We start from the raw sequence: 21913 nt of genomic DNA, 5'->3' as shown, positions 1-21913 counted from the left end.
TTCCCAATTTAACCATTGCAGCCTTGGGGAACCTGTGAGCAAAAACTCTTTTGAAAATTTAGAGGTTTTTAATCCGATAAAAGATAAATTAATAACACTATTCGAAAATTAATGTGTCGCATGTTCTGCTCAGCTTATGTTTACAGACAGAGCGCAGATCAAAGTAGCCGTTTTGTATTATATTATCCGCCACAAAGACTAAATTATGCATATTAAATGTAGTCGAGTCGTTGGGTGGTCGTTCACATCATTCTCGTTCTTTTAATAAAAAATTGAACAGAAGTTTCTGGAAGCTGAGATGGGAATACGTCAAAATAGTGAATATTGGAAACATGGCTTTCGGTAAATTAGTGCGATCCACTCAATTAAGAATCATACTTAATAGGAGTTTATGAGGCTTTAAATTAGTTTTAATCTGAAAATTCCATGAAAGTTTCCAAAAATAGTTTTCTCTTTGCATATATGGGAGCCTATGACTAACTTGCTATGACTGCATCTACACAATTTAGTTTTCTATTTCTGTTGGAGGGAAATATTCCTCGAGGAGCAACCAGATATGCGCTGGTGAATTGTTCAAAAAATAGCGAAGGAAATAGTTGGTAATGAAGATATATTTATATTTAAAACGAGATTCATTAAGTTTTAAAAATAAGCAGAAAAATATTTCAGGGACTGTACTACTTTTTTTTTTTGAAAAATTAAAATTATTAAAAATAGTATTTGCACCAATGCTATGGACAATTATTTGAAACTTTTATATTATATAATTTCGAAAACAGTTAAATATTTGAAGAAGTTCAAACATATAATTACATATTAGAATATGCATATAAACCAAGGAGGTTTGAAGCGATGTACCCAGAATTAGCAACAGTAAAATATTATAATAACAAAATTCTTAGATTAAGGATAGAAATAAATGATAGTTGAGGTTATTCTGCGGTGCTGGATCCTACCTGACCTCTGTTGAGGGTAGGCCGACTAGAAACACTTATTCTATTTCATTAATAAAGAAATCAAATGAACACCATAATATATAATAAAATAATACTAATGCGCTCTCCTCAGCCAACACGGGAAGGCAGACTCCTGTCCTACTAAGAAATAAGGAATACTTCCGAGCCACACAAGTCCTCGCCTGAACGTTAAATTTTGACACCGCCACCATTGTACGAAGAAAGAGCTATTTGCAGAGTGCTTCCAATGAGATGCGTTGACATTTGCGCTTTTCCAGAAACTCAATAGTGTGGTGCTGAAAGCTACAATATACTCGAACAACATAAACGCGGTAAAAATTGATATAAATTCTTATAATTTAGCGGACCATGAACTCTAAATGATGTTGGCTAAATGAAATGACAATTCGAAGACTAAATATTCCAGAAAGGTAATACTACTGGCATTGCTTCTCCTGTTATCAAATATTCTAACTAAATGTTCGCACGCACTGCTTACTATATGAATTTTAATTGACTTCACCTTATTCTATAAAAGTAATTTTCGCGACAATATGTTTAAGTATCTGGATAATATTTTATTATCAATAATTATATAGGCAGAGATCGCCAACGAACAGTAAATCTGAAATTGAACTGATTTTTCATTATCTTTCCTTTAGAAGTAGATTTTCAGATTTGAAACAAAACCATATTAAAGTCGATTCAATGTCTGGCTGTCGGTCTCTCACACGAGATTGACCCCGAAACTGCTGGAGCAATCATCACCAAATTTGTTGAGAATGTGGTCTGCGAACCGCTGCATGTGCATCTGTCGGGGTTATGCGGGGGGGAGGGTTATATGCGAAAATGGAGCAACATTTTTTTTCAGGGAATTTAGTCATGTATGGAATCAAACGAAAGGGCTCAATTAGTAATTTTCGGAAATTAATAGTGTGAAATACAAGAGTGCAAGGACTCAAAACGTGTGGCCCAAAAAGTGAAATGGGCTTCGTGCTTAGAATTCTTAGAATTCTCATGCAGGTTATTCGATAGATCTGCAGCTCGAACAACAAGATAGTTCTCCAACTGTCGAGCGATAGCTGGCTTATACAGCAGTTATACAGCAGCAGTAGATGTTGAACATAGAAGGAAGCAGCCCTCCAGTCCTGCTAAAAATGGCGGACGCAACATGCAAGCGAACGTAAGCTACCATCAGATGGTGATACCTTTCGAGGCTGACGTCAGTGCCTCTCCTGTTACGCAAGTCCAGAAGACAACTCCTAAATCCACTGCTGATCGCGATGTTGTCCATTTGATTGCTCGTCCAGCGTCAGTTAGTTGAAATCCAACTAACTTTATGGCAGGCTCTGTCCTTGTACCCTCCAGAGTCTTTCCATCTTACTTCGCTTCGACCCAGAATGTCCGGTACATACTGCTGGAGGTTTTCGGAGTCATTCGGAAATTACAGTGTTAAACAGGTGAAATGTCACAAGTCAAGATTATGGCAATCGCCGTAATAAAGCTTGTACTTATCGGTCCAAATGACGTTCGCATAACTTCGCTAAAATCATAAAAATTGAAGCCTAGCTTTACATGTGTTTCTTCAAGAAACTTAAAGTTTATGGATAAGATATAGCAGATTAACGGTCAGTTAAGATTTTATGGTTGAAAATGACATTCTACTTTTTAAATGCGTTTTTCTCGAAACTGCATATTGAAAATCGGCTGCCACCATAGCCCAAAATCTATCCAAAGAAATTCTTTTAAATTCTCAGGACTTATTCAGAACATTTTTCTACGGTCCGCAAACTAGGCTAATTACGATTCATTTAGTAGTTTTTTTTTATTCATTGAAGAAGCCGTAAAAAAACACTAAAATTCACAAAAAAAGTTTAACACGGCATCAAAAATTTAGCTTTTAATATTTTTTAATTATCCTAGTTTGCGACCAGTGGCTAAGCCTGCACGTTAAAATGCGGTTTACATTTTTTCTTAAGATGATCGCTGCGCCCTCTAGCGCGGGAGCAGCATAACACCCTTTTTGAGATGGGTGTATAAATTGCTCTGTATTTCAATGAGGAACGATGTTATCGTCTTGAAAAAAATACTACAAATGCTCAAGACAAAATTCGTATTTGTACCTTTATCTAGTTCGTCACAAAAAAATTCTGAAAAAGCGAAAAAAACGACCTTCACACGGAATGACCCCTTATGTAAGACAAAACCTTATGATAATCGATTCAATGTCTGTCTGTCAGACCATCAGTCTGCCTGTTTGTGACTCGCAAACGACGATCCACGTATTATGCACATATGTGTAAATTCAATTTCAGAAATATATAAAGGAATATTTAAAATTCTTGTTATGTGCAAGTAGGGAAACGTGCACTTGGAGTTTCTCACATAAGATAAATACAAAAGCTGTCAAAGCTGCCAAACGTCCAGCTTCCGGTATTCCGACTTATTTAAGGTTTTGTGTAAAATAAAACCTTATTGTAACAGATTCACTGTCTATCTGTTCATTCATATTTTTTTGGTGGAATTTTGCAAAATACACCATCGTGGACATACTTTTTTCTACCACTTTAATCCCCCTGTTGCCTCATAGCCCCCAGGTGCAGGAACTTTTCAGTCTTGCAGATTACTCATTGACGAACCTATCACCACACCTAGCAGTTAGGTATAAAACGCAAATGCACTAAATGAGAAGAAGGAGAAACTTGAGGTCCGATACGGATAACCGGTGGGAGTTGTCTGACTTGGTGACTAGGTCGGGCTCCCGTGATGGACAGCACGGCGTGAAAACCGCTAGTCGTGAGGCGGTTCGACGTCTACGCGCCACAACTACCAGGAGCCTGCTGCAGCTGTTTCGCCACAATCTGTGGCGACCACTTCAGTAGGTTCGCGTACGCAGCGGATAAAGTGGACTGAAGAAATGAACCTCTTCATCATCCGCTCCTACTACGAAATAACAACGGGGGCGAGTACAACACCTTACCGCCCCCTGTTGCGCCAGAGATTCTTCGAGCGTTTCCCGCAATTCACGAACGAGACTGTGCAGCGAGTCACAGACCAGTACCGCTTTATAAATCGCAGCGACACAATCCCGGCCACCATCAGGGAGCGTGTTCGACTTAAGGTCACCGCGAAAACTGGTGACCGAGAGTCAATGAGGGCAGATGTGGCGACATCAGCAACACCATGCCGCACTGCAGGCAACAGTTTCAGCATCCGCGGAAGTCCTCTGCTCCACCGTCCAGCTGAGGTTTCCGCTGAGTTTCTAAACGAATTCTAAAGAGGGTGTATAAAATTCTTGGAAATGGATCCTTCGCATAGACCAGGTATTCCCCGGCTCTATGCATCTCCAGTAATACCGGGAATTCTATCTCAAATCAATGATGAAGAGATCCACCATGAAAAATTTGTTTGGAACTTCGGCGGGATTCAATAAAGCAGACTGATTTATATCAGCACTGGCAATGCCAGCAGACGGGTGAGAAATAAACTGCAGAGGGTCTACCGGAACTATGCCATTTCAGTGAAATTTCAAAGTCTACACACACTAAAGCAGAAACTTTCTATCATACGCAGTCGGTTACGACGGTATGGCGAAAGTCATTCCAGAAGTGTCCAGAATGCAACATACGCGAGGAACCAGCGGAGCTTTTTCAGATCTCTCAACGAATCGCAGCAGAGCGTCCAGACCGTGCAGTTATCAGTAACGGAAGCGAAAGAATACTAGGGTGGGCTTTGGTGGTTATCCGCCCAGTATGCAGAGTGGATCGCGCCGAATGCATCCGCCATGCCAATATGCCTGGCATGAATTTTTCGGATGTTACCGAAGAGGAAGTTCGACGAGCCATAAACAAGTCGAAGAACTGGAGGGGCCCAGGTCTGGATTGGGTGCAGAATTATTGGTATACAAAATTTACCAGCGTACATAGTCGGTTGGTACATAGCATAAACCAGGTCCATTATTAGTGCAAGGGTCAATGCGCACCTCGAGACCAACAACATTCTGTCCGTAGAGCAGAACGGCTGCCGAGTTGGGTCAAGGGGTTGCAAAGAGCAACTCATTATCGACTCGGTAGTTGTAAGACAAGCAACTAGAGGCCAAAGAAACCTCTTTACTTGCTATATCCATTATGCCAAGGCTTTCAACAACGTCCCGCATACATGGCTAATCGATGTCCTACATCTGTACCGCATTGATCCAAAACTAAGTTTTTGGCGACAGTCATGGAAGGGTGGCATACCACCATATCAGTACGTACATCTGAGGTTGCCAATACCTCAGAGCCTATCCATATACAGAGGAGTAACTTCCAGGAGGATTCTTTGAGTCCCCTTTGGTTTCGCATGGTCCTGAACCTCCTTTCATGGGTATTGAATGATGCTAGAGGACATGGTTTTGCAATAAAATATGGCGTGGATGAAATTTGGATTAGACAAGTGTCGAATCCAAACCATCCGTAAAGGTCATCACGAGCCTCATGCCGGATATAGCATTGGTGACCACCACATCTAAGCTATGACCGAGACAGACTTCTACAAGTACCTAGGAATTTTACAAGGCACTCATGCTCGAGTTGCGATCTGAATGATGCTCTGCTGTCCGAATTTCTGCGACGGAGGTATGGGCGTGGTTGACATTGCGGCACAACATCATCGCCAGGTCGACTCGCTGCGCACGTTTTTTTCGGCAATGCATGGTAAACATGTGAATTGTCTTTGGCAGCCATTTGTCGATTTGCATTTGCGGAACAGATGGCTATTTACTAGGGAGATCTTTGCTGAGACGGAGGGGTTCATGTGTGCATTCAGGACGGTGTGGTCGCCACCCGAACTTATAAAAAGCTCATCATGAAAGAACGGGTGGAGAACGACCAACGCAGAATGTGTCGTTCTTTGTTAGAGATGTTGGATCATCTCATTTCAGGCTGTACTGTTATGGGACCAATGCAATACATCACCAGGCATAATGCTGTGTGTAGGGTTATCCATCAAAACCTTGCATACAAGCATGGGCTCATCACGGGAATATTTCCGGTTCACCGATATGAGCCGCATGTTGTACCTGATAGTTCTGCTTACAGCATGTATTGGGACCGGCAAGATCTGACTGATCGCCACACTGCACACAACAAGCCTGACGTACTGTTAGTTCACAAGACGGGTCGCTCCGCGTATATTATTGATGTTGCTAGCCCCACAACAGCAACATCGAACCGAAATACGTGGAGAAGAAGGTGAACTATGAGCCACTGGTTCGGGAAATAAAAGAAATTTGGCGTCTCGAGCGGGTGGTTGTAGTTCCCATAATATTGTGAGCTACAGGTATTGTACCTAAATCACGCACAGTTTGGTTCAAATCATGCAAAAGTACACCATTCTGCATACGTGCTCGATGTTGCGGGGAGTTCTCGATGGATTCTCCAATTGACTTACCACCGGCCACAACCACCAGTGTCCCTTTAGTTTTTAAATAGGTAGGGTCGTCCGAGCCTAACTGCTTGGCACTTAGTGCTAGTATTAGGTAAAGTCCGGCATTCATTGAGAGGTTTGGGCACGTAATTAGGCGCTCTTCTATGGATTTATGTTCCCGCTCGTCGAAACATTCCCCTTTGTTTCGTTTGATGAACAGCTTTAGGATTTTGAGACCTAGGCATGGAGGCATCAAATGCCTTGGCGATGCATTGTATCATGTAGACACGCTTTCGGAGACAAGCCTGATGTCTTTCGAGCATGCCATTTCCTTGCTCTCTGGCTCTTCCATAATTTAAAGATGATTGCCTGGTATTCGCGTACTAGAATACCCAATGCGAAGGAGCAGGGCCAACAGAGGACTCCCTTTTCCGAAAAGTGTGTTCATCACCTTCGTTGGCCAAAACTACATCCACCTGCGCAAGAACTTCTAATTGACTGCACTTCGTTACATTTGCTTCGTTACACTTCTCGATTCGATTGCCCAAATATTAAAATCATGGAAAATCGGTTCTTTATTTCGTCTCCTTGGATCGAGAACAAAAATTTCAATAATTTCCCCAAGCGCATATATACATCGTTTATTTTCGCCAACATAAAGTTCCGGGTGTAATTCATGGCATGATACATTGTATGGCTTGGCGACCAGCGTCTACATCATCGTTCCACTAGTTGAATCTATCACCTACACACTACCATCAAGATTTCTGTAGGACTCAGTTATATTGGCAATTTCCATCTCGGATTCATACACGGTCTGTTAAGTAGAGGACCTAGGGTCCATATTGCACTTTTTACCGTTATGTTCTTTATCCCTTCAACTTATGCATCGATTGGATTGATCAATGACGTTTGTGTGTGCCTTTGCAAAGGGGTCCAACCATCAAACATTTGAAGCACCACTTTCGTGGGATCCGTCGTCTTAAGCAGCGGATTTTCAATATATAATAATTTCAACTTTTCCCAAAACTAACAAATTCTGCGGTGCCTTCACTGGTAATTGTGTCCATGTGAGTACCGCCATGCGTTCTTCTGAATTGAATAGTTCCTTCAAAACAGTTTAGATTTCGTTTTTCGATCTCAATCCATCGAATTCTTTTACTCTATATAGATCTGGCGTCCTTGGGCACGCACTGCGGCATTCTCCCCAAATGGGTTTTTAACTTGAGTGCCAAAGAGTTTTGCCCACGTTGGATCTTTTCGCGCGAGATAGTTTTGTTTTACCAACAAAACCTTAAAAAGCCAATTCGCCCAAAGGCCATTGTTATCTACAGTAACAATAGCTTCTGGGCGAATCGGCTTTTTTGCTTTTCTTTTCACTTTTTTGTCGGTAACCTTGTTTCATTCATTTGTTTTCTGCTCTTTCGATTTCGCTACGTTATGCGATATTTCCATTTAGACTAGATGCTTTCCCCTTGTGAATTTTATGTTCCGCTTTTCAGAATTGCCTGTATGCCTTCTGTTACTCTTAGGCGGCTATTAGTTCCCTAGAAGGCATGGTTAGGTGCCACCTAAGTCGACTGTAACACTCCGGGGGCAGCAAGTTTTAGTTTCCTTTTGGAATGTTTGTCTTCCGCTGGCGATCTGGCCTAGAGAACTCTAATAGTTCTTACCATATTTTTTTCTGTCTTCTGGGTAGCTTAACAATCTTTATCCCGAGCAGACTGAAGGGTGATTCCTCTGGGTCAAGGCTCAGTTTTTTATGAGTCCTGACTAGATTGCTTCTTTTAAGCAGTCTTCCGCCACTGCCATTTATTCTCCTTCCATTCGTTGACGTCTTCTCCTGCATGATTCTGTTGGTTTTGGAGTGCTTCATGCTATTGCCCCGATTCAAAAAATAAGGCGGATTTTATCACCCAATTTTATCGTCCAGCGATTTGCTTTATCCTCACCTTTCTTTGGTTTTGTTATAAGTCTTCTGGGTAAGGTTATAATTCGTTTGAAGACTTTTTTCTTCAAATCTAAATCATCTGTAGCATTAGATACATGGTGGCTAAGTTGTCTACCGCGGCCCGCTGCATTTCGGGGATATTGGCGGCTAGCAGCTCGTTTGCTCACCAGTACTGCATTTCTGAGCCCTTGCTTAGCAAGTTTACTCCACTCCTTATCTTCCATGGCTGTTTTATATCCAGTATTCCCTCCCAGTAGCCATTTTGTTTGACACACCAGAAGTGAGCAAACACTTGTTCATGCAAGCCTTAGTTGTTTATGTTTTTTAAAGTTGAGCCTTATGTAAATCATTACTTCAAAGTAATTAAGTGGTGTTTCCGGATAGCTGAGTGGTTAGAGTATAAGGCTATCGTTCGGAAGGTCGCGGTTCAAATCTCACCAGTGGCAGTGGGATTTGTATCGTGATTTGACGTCGGGTACCAATCGACTCAGCTGTGAATGAGTACCTGAGTCATGTCATGAAATTTAGTGAGAAGCTGTGGTCTGTGAACCGCTTTACATATAACAAGTAGCGCCATTTTGTGTTGAGTTTAAGAGGGGTTCCCCATACATGTGAAAGGGGCTCAATTAGTACTTTCCGAAAATACATTTGATACCAGGTGTAACGTAGGGGAGTTAAGGCTCAAAATGTGTGCTTCAAAAAGTGTAACAGGTCTCGTTCATAACCTATCCAACCGACAAATCTGAAAAAAATCACAGTGATATATCTAGATGAATACTAGGCCTCAAAATACGTTCCGTTCCGTTATATGTACAAATAAAGTAAATAAAATTTAGTATGTTGACTTATTTTACAAATTCAACCGCAAATTCCGCTTAAGTTCATCTAGTGGTACAGACATTGGTATAAAGGATAACATAAGGCATAACTTTGGGAAGTTTGAAGGAAATTCTACTGTTATTACCAATGCAAACGGAGAAAGTGAAATTTTTCATTTGTTATTTGTTTATTTGTTCAGGGTGAGCATAACATCTACCTACCTACCTAGCATAATATCTATCTAATATCACCTATAAGAGTGAGATGGATGCCGCAATAACCACAGTCAGCAGAGATTCTGGAGATGAAGCATCAACAAATGATCTTCACAATCACCTGAAAAACGTTATCATAAATACCGCCACAAACATTCTTCGCCCCAGCCGCAAAAAGATTCGGAACGACTGATTTGATGATGAATGTAAGCAGGAACAGAACGGAAGAATGCTGCATACCGAGTAATGTTGCAAATATGTACCGCACACCTTCAGCGCAAGATAGATTTCAACACCGCAACAATCCATATTGGATCAGGACCTTGAAGTGTGTTAGAGCACTTCATTCAAGACCGTAACGGTACACTACAGTATACTGTAGGAGGCAATGTGGTCAGTTTTGCTTTCGCCCGAGATTATTACCCTGATTTGAGTCAGGTACTCATTCACAGCTGAGTTGACTGGTATCGACGTCAAATCAAGATACAAATCCCACTGTCACCAATGAGATTTGAACCGCGACCTTCCGTACGACAGCCTTGTGCTCTAACCACTTAGCTATCTGGACACTTGCCATAAGTAGCCAGTCACTAAATTTTGGCCTTCCAATATTAGGCATCACCCTTATTAGAGATAAGCTACCCTTTTTCACCTTTTCTGGCGCATAATGCGAGTGTCACTTGAAGCTCATTTCGGCATTTCGGCAATGGTAACTAATAATCGATTTTGAAACGACCTCGTGATTACCAACCCGGATTTTGATGAGAGTGTTTTTCTTGCGATTAGTAATAAAGATCGCCTTCGACTTTTCGTTTGCCAGGTCCAGCCTAACCATTCGTAATCATGCTTTGATGCCATGAATAGTTTCACTTCCAGAAAGTTTCATATCCTCGGGATGCTTTGCAGTTACAACCACCGGCAGGTCGTTTGCAGAACCAATGAACGTTACCTCCACCCTCCGAGTTGAAGGCATTCATGACATCCATCGTCACCACTGCGTTGGAACCGACGGCTATTGAGCCAGTTCCATAACCTCTACTATTGCGTCGACCGTAGAACGGGCTCTCCCAAACCTATACGGCCGCTTCAATAGACCACCACAACCTCGACGAACGAAAGCACCCTGTTGTATATCACCGATTACCCGATAGGAAGATATGAAGAAGCCGCGTCAGGGACTTTTGGGGCTTCGGTAGCTGAACCTCTCCCACTGGGCGGGAATGATTCCTTCCATCATGCACGATTCGACTGTGCTTATGAATCATGCAGACATGATTATGGCAGCCAACTTCAGGACTGTTTTCAAAATCCCATCCAATCGCGGAACCTAATTATCCCTAATTTATCCCTAGATTTCCTGTTGTTCCTCCTCGGTCATCCCGCGAGCCGAGGATATGTCCTGCTGATCAATTGGCTGGGCTCCCTTTTTTCTTTTTGGGGGAAAAGAATTGCAATTAATTTGAGCTACTTTCGATATTTATGTTCACACAAAGATGATAACACAATAGATTTTTGAGATGGCTTACATTATTCCGTTCGTAATATGAAATTTCGTTACGAATTTTGTAAAACCAATCCAATATAAACTATTTTCATCTGAATATACATATACCATCATAAACAATTTGCATTTGTAAGTCATAAGTAGCCACATAAAACCCAAACGGAGTAGATATTTCATAAACGCGTGCCCCATTGTGAGCAATCACAGAAGGAGTGACCCTCCCTTAACCACTTATCGATGCGGTCGGTACGTTCACTTCGAAATACAATACCAATCGCTTCATCTAAGCAAAAGTCCGCTTCTCAACTCTGTTTATTTTTTGAATGAATATCTGGGATCATCTGTACTTTCGCTCCATTGCTTGACCATATTAAGATGCCAGGCCGCCTTAACGGGATCGCTTTGATTAACTTATCGATACCAGAAGCACAGCTGCAATATTAATGCACCTAGCGCCACTGGTCTGCAGCGTGCCAACGTTGCAATGCAAAAAGGTTAGCTGTATCTAAACACTCTGGTGATACTGGATCTAATGTTGTATAATGAAATTCTAGCCAGCGGCGATAGTTACCTTGGAAGTGAGCGCAAATGAGTTTGCAGCCAGTGCCATTGACCAAATAGGAGCTGGGTTGGTGCTGCCAATTTTCCTGAAGAATCTAAGCTAATTATAAATAATTCAATACCAGAAGCTCATAAATTTCCTTATAGAGGAAACTTGATTAGCAAATGCAAGCCACTTGCGGTCATTTAATTATGCATGAATTCATAATAAACGAAAACTTACGGAATCAGGTGTTTCATCTTAGGAGCATAGAATATTATAGATATACATATGGAGCTGTTCTGTTATATAATTTAATTTTAGAATTTGATGATAATCGTCAATAACTGTTCACGCTTACTGGCTAGGCCCAATTTTTCATAATTTTGAAGCCTCAAAGAAGTGAATGCAATCAGCAGCGCACTTGAGACGACTTGAAGTTCGAAAACTAGATATTTATTGATTTTGAATGAGAAATCGTTTTTTTTAAGTTTAACGAAGAAAGTGGTGAAGAACTTGTGTACAAACCCAACCTGAATATTTTCTAGATATTTTCTAGTTTGGTTAGAGTAAATGGCAATGAAATCTCTGGACAACTTCCAAGCTAATGAAAACTAATGACTCAAGCTCCGTAGATTGTTTCGCAGGCATACCGATTTCTCCTGAACTTCGATACCTCCGTAATCAATCGGCGTTGGAAGTTGAACTTTTAACTGCATGCGCCAAACTATATCACATTTTAGTATTTTCCGAAAGCCATCTCAAATACATGGCCTAGCACCTTTCGATATCTATGAAACCAAATAAATACCAGAAAAACGTAACTGGGGTTCTATACCCTTAATTCGACAAGCTCTCTCTTCTTCAAGACCTTCTGTGTAGTCTGCAATCCTCTTCGCCCCAATGGTATACTAGATTTTGCCATCGCTGAGTGATTAGAGTACGAGCCTGTCATACGGTTCAAATCTCACTAGTGGCAGTGGAATTTGTATCGTGATTTGACGCCGGATACCAGTCGACTCAGCTATGAATGAGTACCTGAGTCAAATCAGGGTCATAATCTCGGGCGAGCGCAATGCTGAGCACATTGACTCCTACAGTGTACCATTACGGTCTTGAATGAAATGCTCTAACACAGGCCTTGATCCAGCTAAAGTGTTCCACAGGTAATGAAAGAAAAGGTATCATTGACAGAATGGGCTCCTCTAGTTCATAACGGTTGCAAGGGTTGATATGGCTGGTGCAGCTATGTATATCCGAAACGAAAACCAACTTAAATCCTTTCGAGCCTTCGAGGTCCCTTAATATTATCCAGTATTATGTAAACTATTACCTTTATGGCGACTGGTGACAATTACACTTCCAATTGTAACACGTGCGAACTTCCTTGAAATATTAACCATCTTCATAATTGATTTATCGCAAACCTTTCAGATTTCCAGGCGTTACGTAGAAGTGGGGGAGTGGAGAAGAGGCGTAGTCTCTCAGCACTCAGATCATAGTGGTCCATTGTACTTGAGTCTCCTGTCTAACGGTGTATCCCAAGTTAGCCTATGTATCGCGGGATACCCGTTAGTGAATTTAATGCCCGCTGCAGTTCGAATACATCAACACTAAAAATCTGATGTTTGATGAATTTCATGTTCGGCCAAGCTAGTAATCAATTTGATAGCACCAGTGGGTGGCTTTGCAGAACCCTTACTGGCGATCTGAAAGGCCTCCACAGTCAACGACTGGAAGCAACCTAATAATCTAGAAGACATAGGGGTCCGTAGAAGAATGGCTCACCCGAAGCTTTGCCAGCCTTCGGCAACAGTACCAACTTCTGCTGCTTCCACGCTGCAACCTGTCGGACATGCACGTTTCGATCAACTCGTCAAACATATCCGGTCTAGATTTCACGGCAAGCTTAAGGACCCTTTTCAGTATATCGTCGTTGCCTGGAGCTTTGTTTTCATCTATAGTTAAATCATTTCAGCATGGAATAATAAATACCATAGAGTTAAATATCATAACGTTCAATAACTTGTGAAAAATTCTATTCTTTATTATTTGTAATTGTTCAAATGTTATTACTCAGTGGAATCTAGATGAAATGGATCAGATATAGTCATTAACATTTGCACTGTTTTCTAATCTAGGCGATCGATGCGGTTAGTGCATGCCTACGCGAAGTGTCCAAACATGAGGCACTTGAAGCGCTTTCGCTCTCTCAAATGGTAATCTGATTCCCCTGTCGCTAAACGCTTCTGCGCTGCCTTCACTAGCAGTCGCATTATGGCCGTGTGAGTAGCATTGACTTTCCTCAGACTCGCAATGGATTCATTACCCAATTCCTCTAAATTAAATTGCTCTTTCAATAAAGTGCAAATTTCTCCTCTGGATGTTACTTTGTCGCGATCCTTGCATCTTACATAGATCTCATCAGAGTGAAATTATGCGGTGTTTCCAACGATTAATTAATTGAAGAAATAAAAACTTGTTGTTTCTTTTTCGTTGGTGTGGGTATTTATTCTTGCAAATACCGATATTTCGGGAACCACTTGTTCCCTTCATCAGTGCTAACAAGTTACCACATCATCAGTGCTAACAAGTAACTTGTTAGCACTGATGAAGGGAACAAGTGGTTCCCGAAATATCGGTATTTGCAAGAATAAATACCCACACCAACGAAAAAGAAACAACAAGTTTTTATTTCTTCAATAGATCTCATGTTCTCTGGTGCACACTATACTATCCAAGTGAGTTCTTAATTTGGTTACGAAGGCCACCGGTTTTGTCCAAATTTCGATTTCCTCAGACACTTTTAGCTCAGCTTTTCGGAACTACTAATGTGCCGTTCTTCTTCTTAGATTCATTAAAGCATCGCCATCTTTAACCCCAACATTTTTATCTGATTTCATGTCTATGGCACTACAGTTAGGTGACAGGTGATCCAAGACACCTGTGACATTGTTTGGACGCCCGAGTTCGACTTTTGCTTGGGTGTTCTTTCCTCCTCCAGTGAGCCCTGATAGGATCACCCTTTTTAAACACTTCGTCAACCTTAGCTTATCCTGAATGGGTTAATCTCTTGATCTTGGAGTAGCTAATGCTTCAGTTCTCCTTGGACAGATGCGGTGGACGTCTAAACCACCATCGAAAGCCAACGAGTTCCTTTCAGTGCATCGTTTTTCAACTTCCTTATTGGTGCTCTTGGCAAGGTCTTGTTTCGATTGAACACCTTTATCTCCAAATATAAATTACTTGTAGCATTAAATGAGATCCCCATCACTGAAGAAAATCGACGGTAGGGAGCCGGCTTGTTCACTTCTAAAAAGTGCTTCTCACTTCTTTCATGTTGGCTTTATTTTCTGGGTATCCTTTTCATAGCTAGTTTGGTCCACGGGTCAGAGATGAGCATAAACGTGCCCACGCACAATCAGAAGTGAAAATACATGAATACATACTATATTTATACATCAATAGGTATGCCCCTTTCCGCCACCTGGCCTTACAGGACGGTCCGTCATACCCAATTTACTCTGAAATGGCTAAACCTGTTGTCACGAAATTTGGTGAGAAAATCCAGTTTATGTGGCCCTTTATATACAGTGAGTCGCTTTCACTTTGTGTCGGGATTACGGGGGCCCTCCATATATGCGAAGGGAAGAATATGGTCAAGTGAAGTATCAAATGGAAGGGCTCGATTAGTACTAGTGTGTGCCCAGAAAAGTGGAACAAATCACGTTCTCAGATCCTATCCAACCAAAAATCTAAAAAGAATCACAATGATGCATCTATACGACATCTAGACCTCCAAATATATCCCACGCCGATATCTGCGCAAATAAAGTTAATAAGATGGTCAAAGAAAACCTCCTTAGTGGTCGGAAAGGACCTGAACGGAAGAGATATACCAAAAACCTCAAAAAATTGGCTAAATTAACCGTGAAGATCCACTCGCAAATTTTGAAGTTCCATCGAAGTGCTCTGTCGACACGACACGATTCGCGTGCGCTTAAAGAAATAAACACAGGAGAGAAATTAAAATTAAAAAAAGATGGCTCGACCACGCGCATGGAGTCCTGAAAGGAAGGATCCACGATGGATCACATCCTCGATCATTGTTCTTCCTGATAGATGTTCAGTTAGTCGCAGCCTCTGAGGTTCCAACCCTTCCTTGACACCCTCAGGCCATTATTTGGAGAATGTCCCTTGTTTATGAGAGTTTTGCGGGGTAAGGAGGAGGAAAGAAGAAAAGAGTCCTCAATTTAAGAAATTTAGCTGGAATTGATTATATTCTATTTAAATCAAAAATGAAAAAAAAGGATATTAAAATAAAATCAAAATGAAGGAAACAATAATTCATATGAAAGTGTCACGAAGACAAACCATGCAAAAGAAAATAATAAAATAAATTAGAAGATAATCAAAAAAAGAAAATTAAAGAAATATAAAAATAACGCAGGAAAACAAAACAAATGTAGTATCATATATAACAAAAATGAAAGTGAAAAAGAAAACAATTTGATCATCCTCACCTTGAGTTTTGTGCGATTCACATTTGTGTTGATGTTAAATAATCTTCTAAATGTCAAATTGTAATCAAATTAATTTGGTGTGTTTTATTTTGAACACAAATTTCTCTAAATATTGTTGATTTCGAATTTCTAATATGTGCTTGTTGTTTATTTTTAAATTTTGCGTTTTTCCATAGCTCCTTCTGATGGCTCTTAACAAAAGTAGAATTGTCTCTTGCCGGGTTCCTTTCTTATTTTGTTTATATTTAATCACAAATAATATACTTCTTTACCACAATCTGTTTATCCCTTCTTCAAAAAATGAACACCTTCATTCGTTAACTTTTAATTGCTTTCTCTGTTTTCCTCTCCTCGGATTTAACTAACATATTCATTTATCTTTCTTATTTAATTATCTTTGTGATTAAATTTATTCCTCATCGGGTGAAATTCTTGCTCAAACTCATCACCTTCCTTCATTTTCAAAAAAAAGACAAAATTAAACACCGGTCATTCAATATCTGATCTTCATCCCAAGCTCTAAAACCTCTCCTCCCTTCAAGCCTCCTCTTTTTTCGCGACCCATCTCCTCCTCCAACTCCCGCTTATGAGCTGTCTCTGCGATCAGTCGGTCCCAATCCCGTTCATCCTTACTCCACTAACAGGGCTTTGAACTTAGCAGTTCATGCCGCCTCAGCGATAACAACAACACCCTATGCCTAGCCCAGGAACAAAAGAACGGCTAGAGCATGCAGCTAACAATACGGCGATCCCTTCGCTATGTCGGAACTTTGCTCTGTGAAAACAACAACAACGTTCCAACATTAGGTAGGTATAAACAAATAACGGGAATCTACATTATAACATTATTCACTTCCACCATGTGTGTCGAATACAAACAAGTCGATCAACTGAATGCTGAAATCAATATAAAAACGTGTAATGTATGCATCTACTGTAAATTAATCACACACATCTGAACAATTTGTTTTCATTTCATACTTAGTTTAGTTGGGGCAGCTGGAACTCAAAACACTCAGACCTTTGTTGTGCCCATTGTACTATCGCCGAAGATTGCCTATTCAATAGCCTCTCGCGTACGGCGCCTGCGAGGCTTTCGCGAATTTAAGAAAATGCTCCTGAGACAGAGAATGCGGAGAGGCCAGGCTTCTGCATACGAGGTACAGGGCCATATTTTCTCCCTTCTCATATTGGCTACATATAGCCGAGACCACCACTCACACACCACCACATTTTTTCCATGTGGTAGTTTAAGGAGCGGTATCCCCTCAAAGGTCTACTAGGGTTTTCATGCCCCACTTTTGAAAGAACAACTACAATGCCCCTCTTGCGGCACGGTGTCCCTTCACAAAGATTTTCGCCTACTGGCAGAAACTCAAATTTCGCCATTCGGCTGCATGAATCCTTTCCATTTCCCCTTTCAGAGTGAACTTGGCAGTGGGTGACCGGATTCCAAAAGCTGATTCTGCACCCACCGTTGGATCCAGGACCTTGTCTCATTACCAGCGGTTTTGAGTGCCCTGGCACCAACATCAGTATTGTTTCATTTAATCGGCAGCACCTGATAACAACTCCATACCTGGTTTGAAATGTCGTTGCTGTTTAGAGCTAATAACGGTACCCGACTGTCGAAACATTCGAATGGTGCGAACTCTCCATTTTTGTCACTCCTCTGCTGCTAATGAAATGGATACATCTCCGCCTAGAATATGGTGGTCATTTTTCCGAGAGCTCGTTCCATTTCCATAATCGGACTTCCCGAAAACACTCCTAATAAGTCTGTAACGCTAAAAGGCTGGTGGCCATCTATCGTCTATCCTTCTCTTTTGGTGATTACGACGGAGTATGTCTCTTCGAAGATGAGCCTAGCAACCTAGCATCAGAGCCACCTGATGTTTACCAGGAAATTTCCGCATGGACACATGATCATATGGTTGCTCGCCTTTTCACGCGCCAATAGTATCAAGCCTATATGCGTCGGTAGCTGCCTTTTATTTTACCTCCAAATTAATGGGGCGTAAATTTAAGATAGGTTCGAATGCATATTCCTCATTGCTCCAGTAGTACCTAGGCAACCAACCATGTAAAGTTCAGTTCGGCCACCAGACGATGCATCAAAATGGGTTTTATTATACACACATAGTATACATAGTATATAACATACATAGTATACATCCAATGAATCCGTTTTGGTGAAACTCCCCAGGTCCTACCTATAGCGCTCCTGCAGCATCAGAACAATCTGCAGGATTGGATATGGTGCTTCCACATTAACTTAGAGTCGAAATGTACTCCGAACCACTTGATTGTTTGTTCCAGCTGGATTTGCGTTCCTGCTAAGGTGGATAGCGTGTAGTTGTGGCGCCTGACGTTCATAGTGAACAAAACTAATCCAGTCAACTTAGCGTTCACTGTGAGTCCATTATGGACACTCTCGATTACATGCAGTGTTTCATTCAAGCGATCAGATACTGTGCCCACAAACTTGCTGATAACTATTACGGCCAGATCGTCCGTAAATGCTTCTGCGAATACCTTTGTGTCCTTCAGGAGCCATAGTAAGATGTCCATAGTTGGAAGAGAGGAGACAGACATCCTGCTTGAATAGACTTCTGTCCGACCAATGTGTGGATGTTTCCCCGCTCAAGGATCCTTCACATGGATCCAATTTATTAACAGCGGATCGATTCTATGCTGCCTGGCCGCGTTACAATTCGCCGCGAACGAGGAGTAATTAAAAACGCCTCCAATGTCCACGAATGCACCTAAGGTGTATTCTGTATCGGACGTCGCCTTCTCATCTTTTGACGTTACATAGTTTGGGAATAAATGTTACCTCCCCATCGCGCAGCTGGTTGGAATATAAGCGTGTGCTATAAAAGCGCGGTATATATTCCAAATGTGTAGGCCCAGGACATCCGTTCCCTTTATTACTAGAGCAGGAATAATGCCGTACGGAGTTACAAACTTTTATCTATGGAACATGTTAAATGCCTATTTCACCCGCTCCAGTGAAACTATTTTGCTGTCAGAGTCCAATCTTCCGGTTAAGGGTTGCATGTGTCTTTTGGCCCCGAGATGAGATTTTGGATGCTGCGCGGGAAGTGGACTTCAAGTAAATGGTTTGTCGTTTCCTCATCGCTTTCTGTGTGCCTCCCGCTCTGTAAACAAAGATAACTCAACTGTTAGTCTCTTCGTAAAAGCGTTTCCATCATAATCGTTTAGCCGACCCTATGTTCTTGTTTAGAGCTGAAAAGCATCCTTGTCGTTCTCCTCTGTTGCGCCAAATCGGAGTTTACGTACTTTACCCTTCTTTGACATCTTGAGTGTAAAGCTCTCTTTGAAACATCCCCCATGTTAGTTTTGATCATCTGGGTGGTTTTCTGAATTCTGACAGGGTCGTATGCTCATTACAAAATCAATGCACCTATGATCCGAGAGCGTGATATCGTTTGACACTCTCTACTATCCGACAGAAGACGCAGGACGCAGTCAGGAGATGCCGCTGTGATGCCGATGATCTCTTGCTCAACCACGTTGAAGAAAATGGGTTCATTACCCAAGTTGAGGATCTACAGTTCGGTGTATACCAGATCCAGTAGTCTCAATCCTCTCACGTTGATGTTGAAACTTCCACAGAATATATGGTACGCGTTAGCATCACATCCTGCTATTATTCACATGCCTTTACCTTTGGTTAGCTCTGATGAATTATCCACTAGGCAGCCATTCGGGAAATAAACAGAACACCATAGAATCTCCTTATCTTCTGGTTGATTTTTTATGGTCAATTTGATCTTTGTGGTGTCGCCATCACATAGGTCGTTAACTAAGATAGCTTGTAGGCCTTTTGAAATCGCCATGCACGGGCGGCGTCTATCACTTCCATTGGCTTACCGCAAGCTAGCATGTCGGAAATTGAAGCCCCAAATTTACCCACTAACAACTCATGGTTTTTATATGAGGTATGTACATGCCTTGCCGCTATAAACGACTGATAAGTGCACTCGCCGTTTTACAATACTGCAAATTTATTTGAAAGATATGGCATCTCATCTACGATCCAGACGGAGATGCTGTGTGTCGTACGTCCCTTCGATGGTTTTAGGAGCCTCGCTTGTAATGTGACTGATCCAAGCCCGTGGTAGAGCCGATAGCCCATTTGTTACCTTTCCTGCCTAACAGCATCCAAGTGGAGGTGTTGAGGCTATTCTGGACACCAAGTTGTTCCAGGACCTCAACACCATAATGATCCTCTTCTGGAAGCCAGAGAAAGCACCTTTTAAACGATTGTAGCTCGGGAACCCTCTTCAGGGTCTGTCGTGTTCCCTCCCACACATTAATGAAGGAGGAGCAGTACTGTCTAAGCCACTCGTTCGTGCTCTCGTAGGCAGTGTTTTTTCGTAACCCTTTACGGTATGCACCCACCGACTCAAAGCATAGTATCACCCCCTGCGAGGTAGCCGTCCTCCTCCTCCTTCGTTCTAAACTATTCATATTGCTCGAGATCGGATAGATTGGTGTTACCATACAAGACTGCTTCATCGGCTTGGATAGCCTTGGCTGCAAATGACGACTTGGACGTTGCTGGCCGAGCCATTTGAGCCGTCTTTGCAGGCATTTGAGCCGAAGAGTTGGGATCGTCAGAAGACCGCTGCCGCTTTGGTTTGCTCTTAGTCGCAGATGCCCCGGACGATTCTTTTCCTTCAACATTGGCACAACCCAGAGGTTGTGTTTTGCCGAGACCGTTCCCCCGGAGGTGTTTTGTCCGAAGGCTTATTGCCCGGAGGCTGTTTGCTACCTGAAAGCAGATGCTTACTCGTAAGTAAGACTTTAGCATCAGTAGGTGACGCCGACTGTAGCTCGGGGTGAGAATTGCTGGCAGAATGGGTTTCCCGAAGGATCCTCCTTCGTGATCTCTCTCACCACAACATGCTAGGTAATCGTCGAGGGAGGCACCCGTGCGCAAAGTCATCGGAAGGCATAAATGGTAGTGAGTGTGTGTGTGTGTCATATTACGTAGGAGCGGCATTTGCCAATGGTTGCCCCAATAGAAATTGACGCAGAACAGTAGAGGAGTACAGGAGTCTCAGAAAATTGCGGGGGGAACAGAAGCGCGTTTCAGCTAACCGCGAATGAAAACGCGTAGGTGTGGTTGATGTGCTATAGTCCACCGAGTGGTAAATCTTAACAATATATATAAAAAAAATGTTGTGAGACTTAATTAATTTAACATTATTGTTTCAACTTCATTTTAGTTTCTTACTCAGAGAAAAATGGAAAGACATTGCACCCTTCATTGGTGCGCTGTTTGGCAAAACACTGATATAATTCCTCCGGAAAATTCTGGACCTTATCGTTATAATTCTAAAGGCAGTGCGGTTATTCTAGTTATATAATAATAATAATCATTGGCGCAACAATCCATGTTGGATCAGGGCCTTGAAGTGTGTTAGAGCACTTCATTCAAGACATTAACGGTACACTAGGAGGCAATGAGGTCAGCATTGCGCTCGACCGAGATTATTACCCTGATTTGACTCAGGTACTCATTCACAGCTGAGTCGACTGGTGTCCGACGTCAAATCACGATACAAATCCCACTGCCACCAGCGAGATTTGAACCGCGACCTTCCGTACGACAGCCTTGCGCTCTAACCACTCAGCTATCCGGAGAACCGTTAGTTAGTTCACCCAAAATACCGATTCCTGCTAGTGGATTTCGAAATAAATTGACGAACTTTCGACTGGGGTATCCTTCAAAATATAGTTTGCTCCAAAATTTGTCAAGATCTTTTCAGATTTGAACTTTATTTTTTAAGAAGCAGAACAGCTTCAGTGGCACCTCAACTTTTCTTTTCGCCCTGTAAAACAAAGATCCCAACCATTGATTTAACTGATTACAGATTTTTTCGTAGCACTAGGCTTGACTTTCCCAAATTCTTTACAAATTTGGTATATACGGCATTCTTCTTAGTACGGTCATAATAGCTCTTTT

This window comes from Hermetia illucens, chromosome 1 (assembly GCF_905115235.1).
Source record: "Hermetia illucens chromosome 1, iHerIll2.2.curated.20191125, whole genome shotgun sequence".
In the NCBI taxonomy this organism is placed as follows: domain Eukaryota; kingdom Metazoa; phylum Arthropoda; class Insecta; order Diptera; family Stratiomyidae; genus Hermetia; species Hermetia illucens.
Note: the sequence above shows the minus strand (reverse complement) of the source record.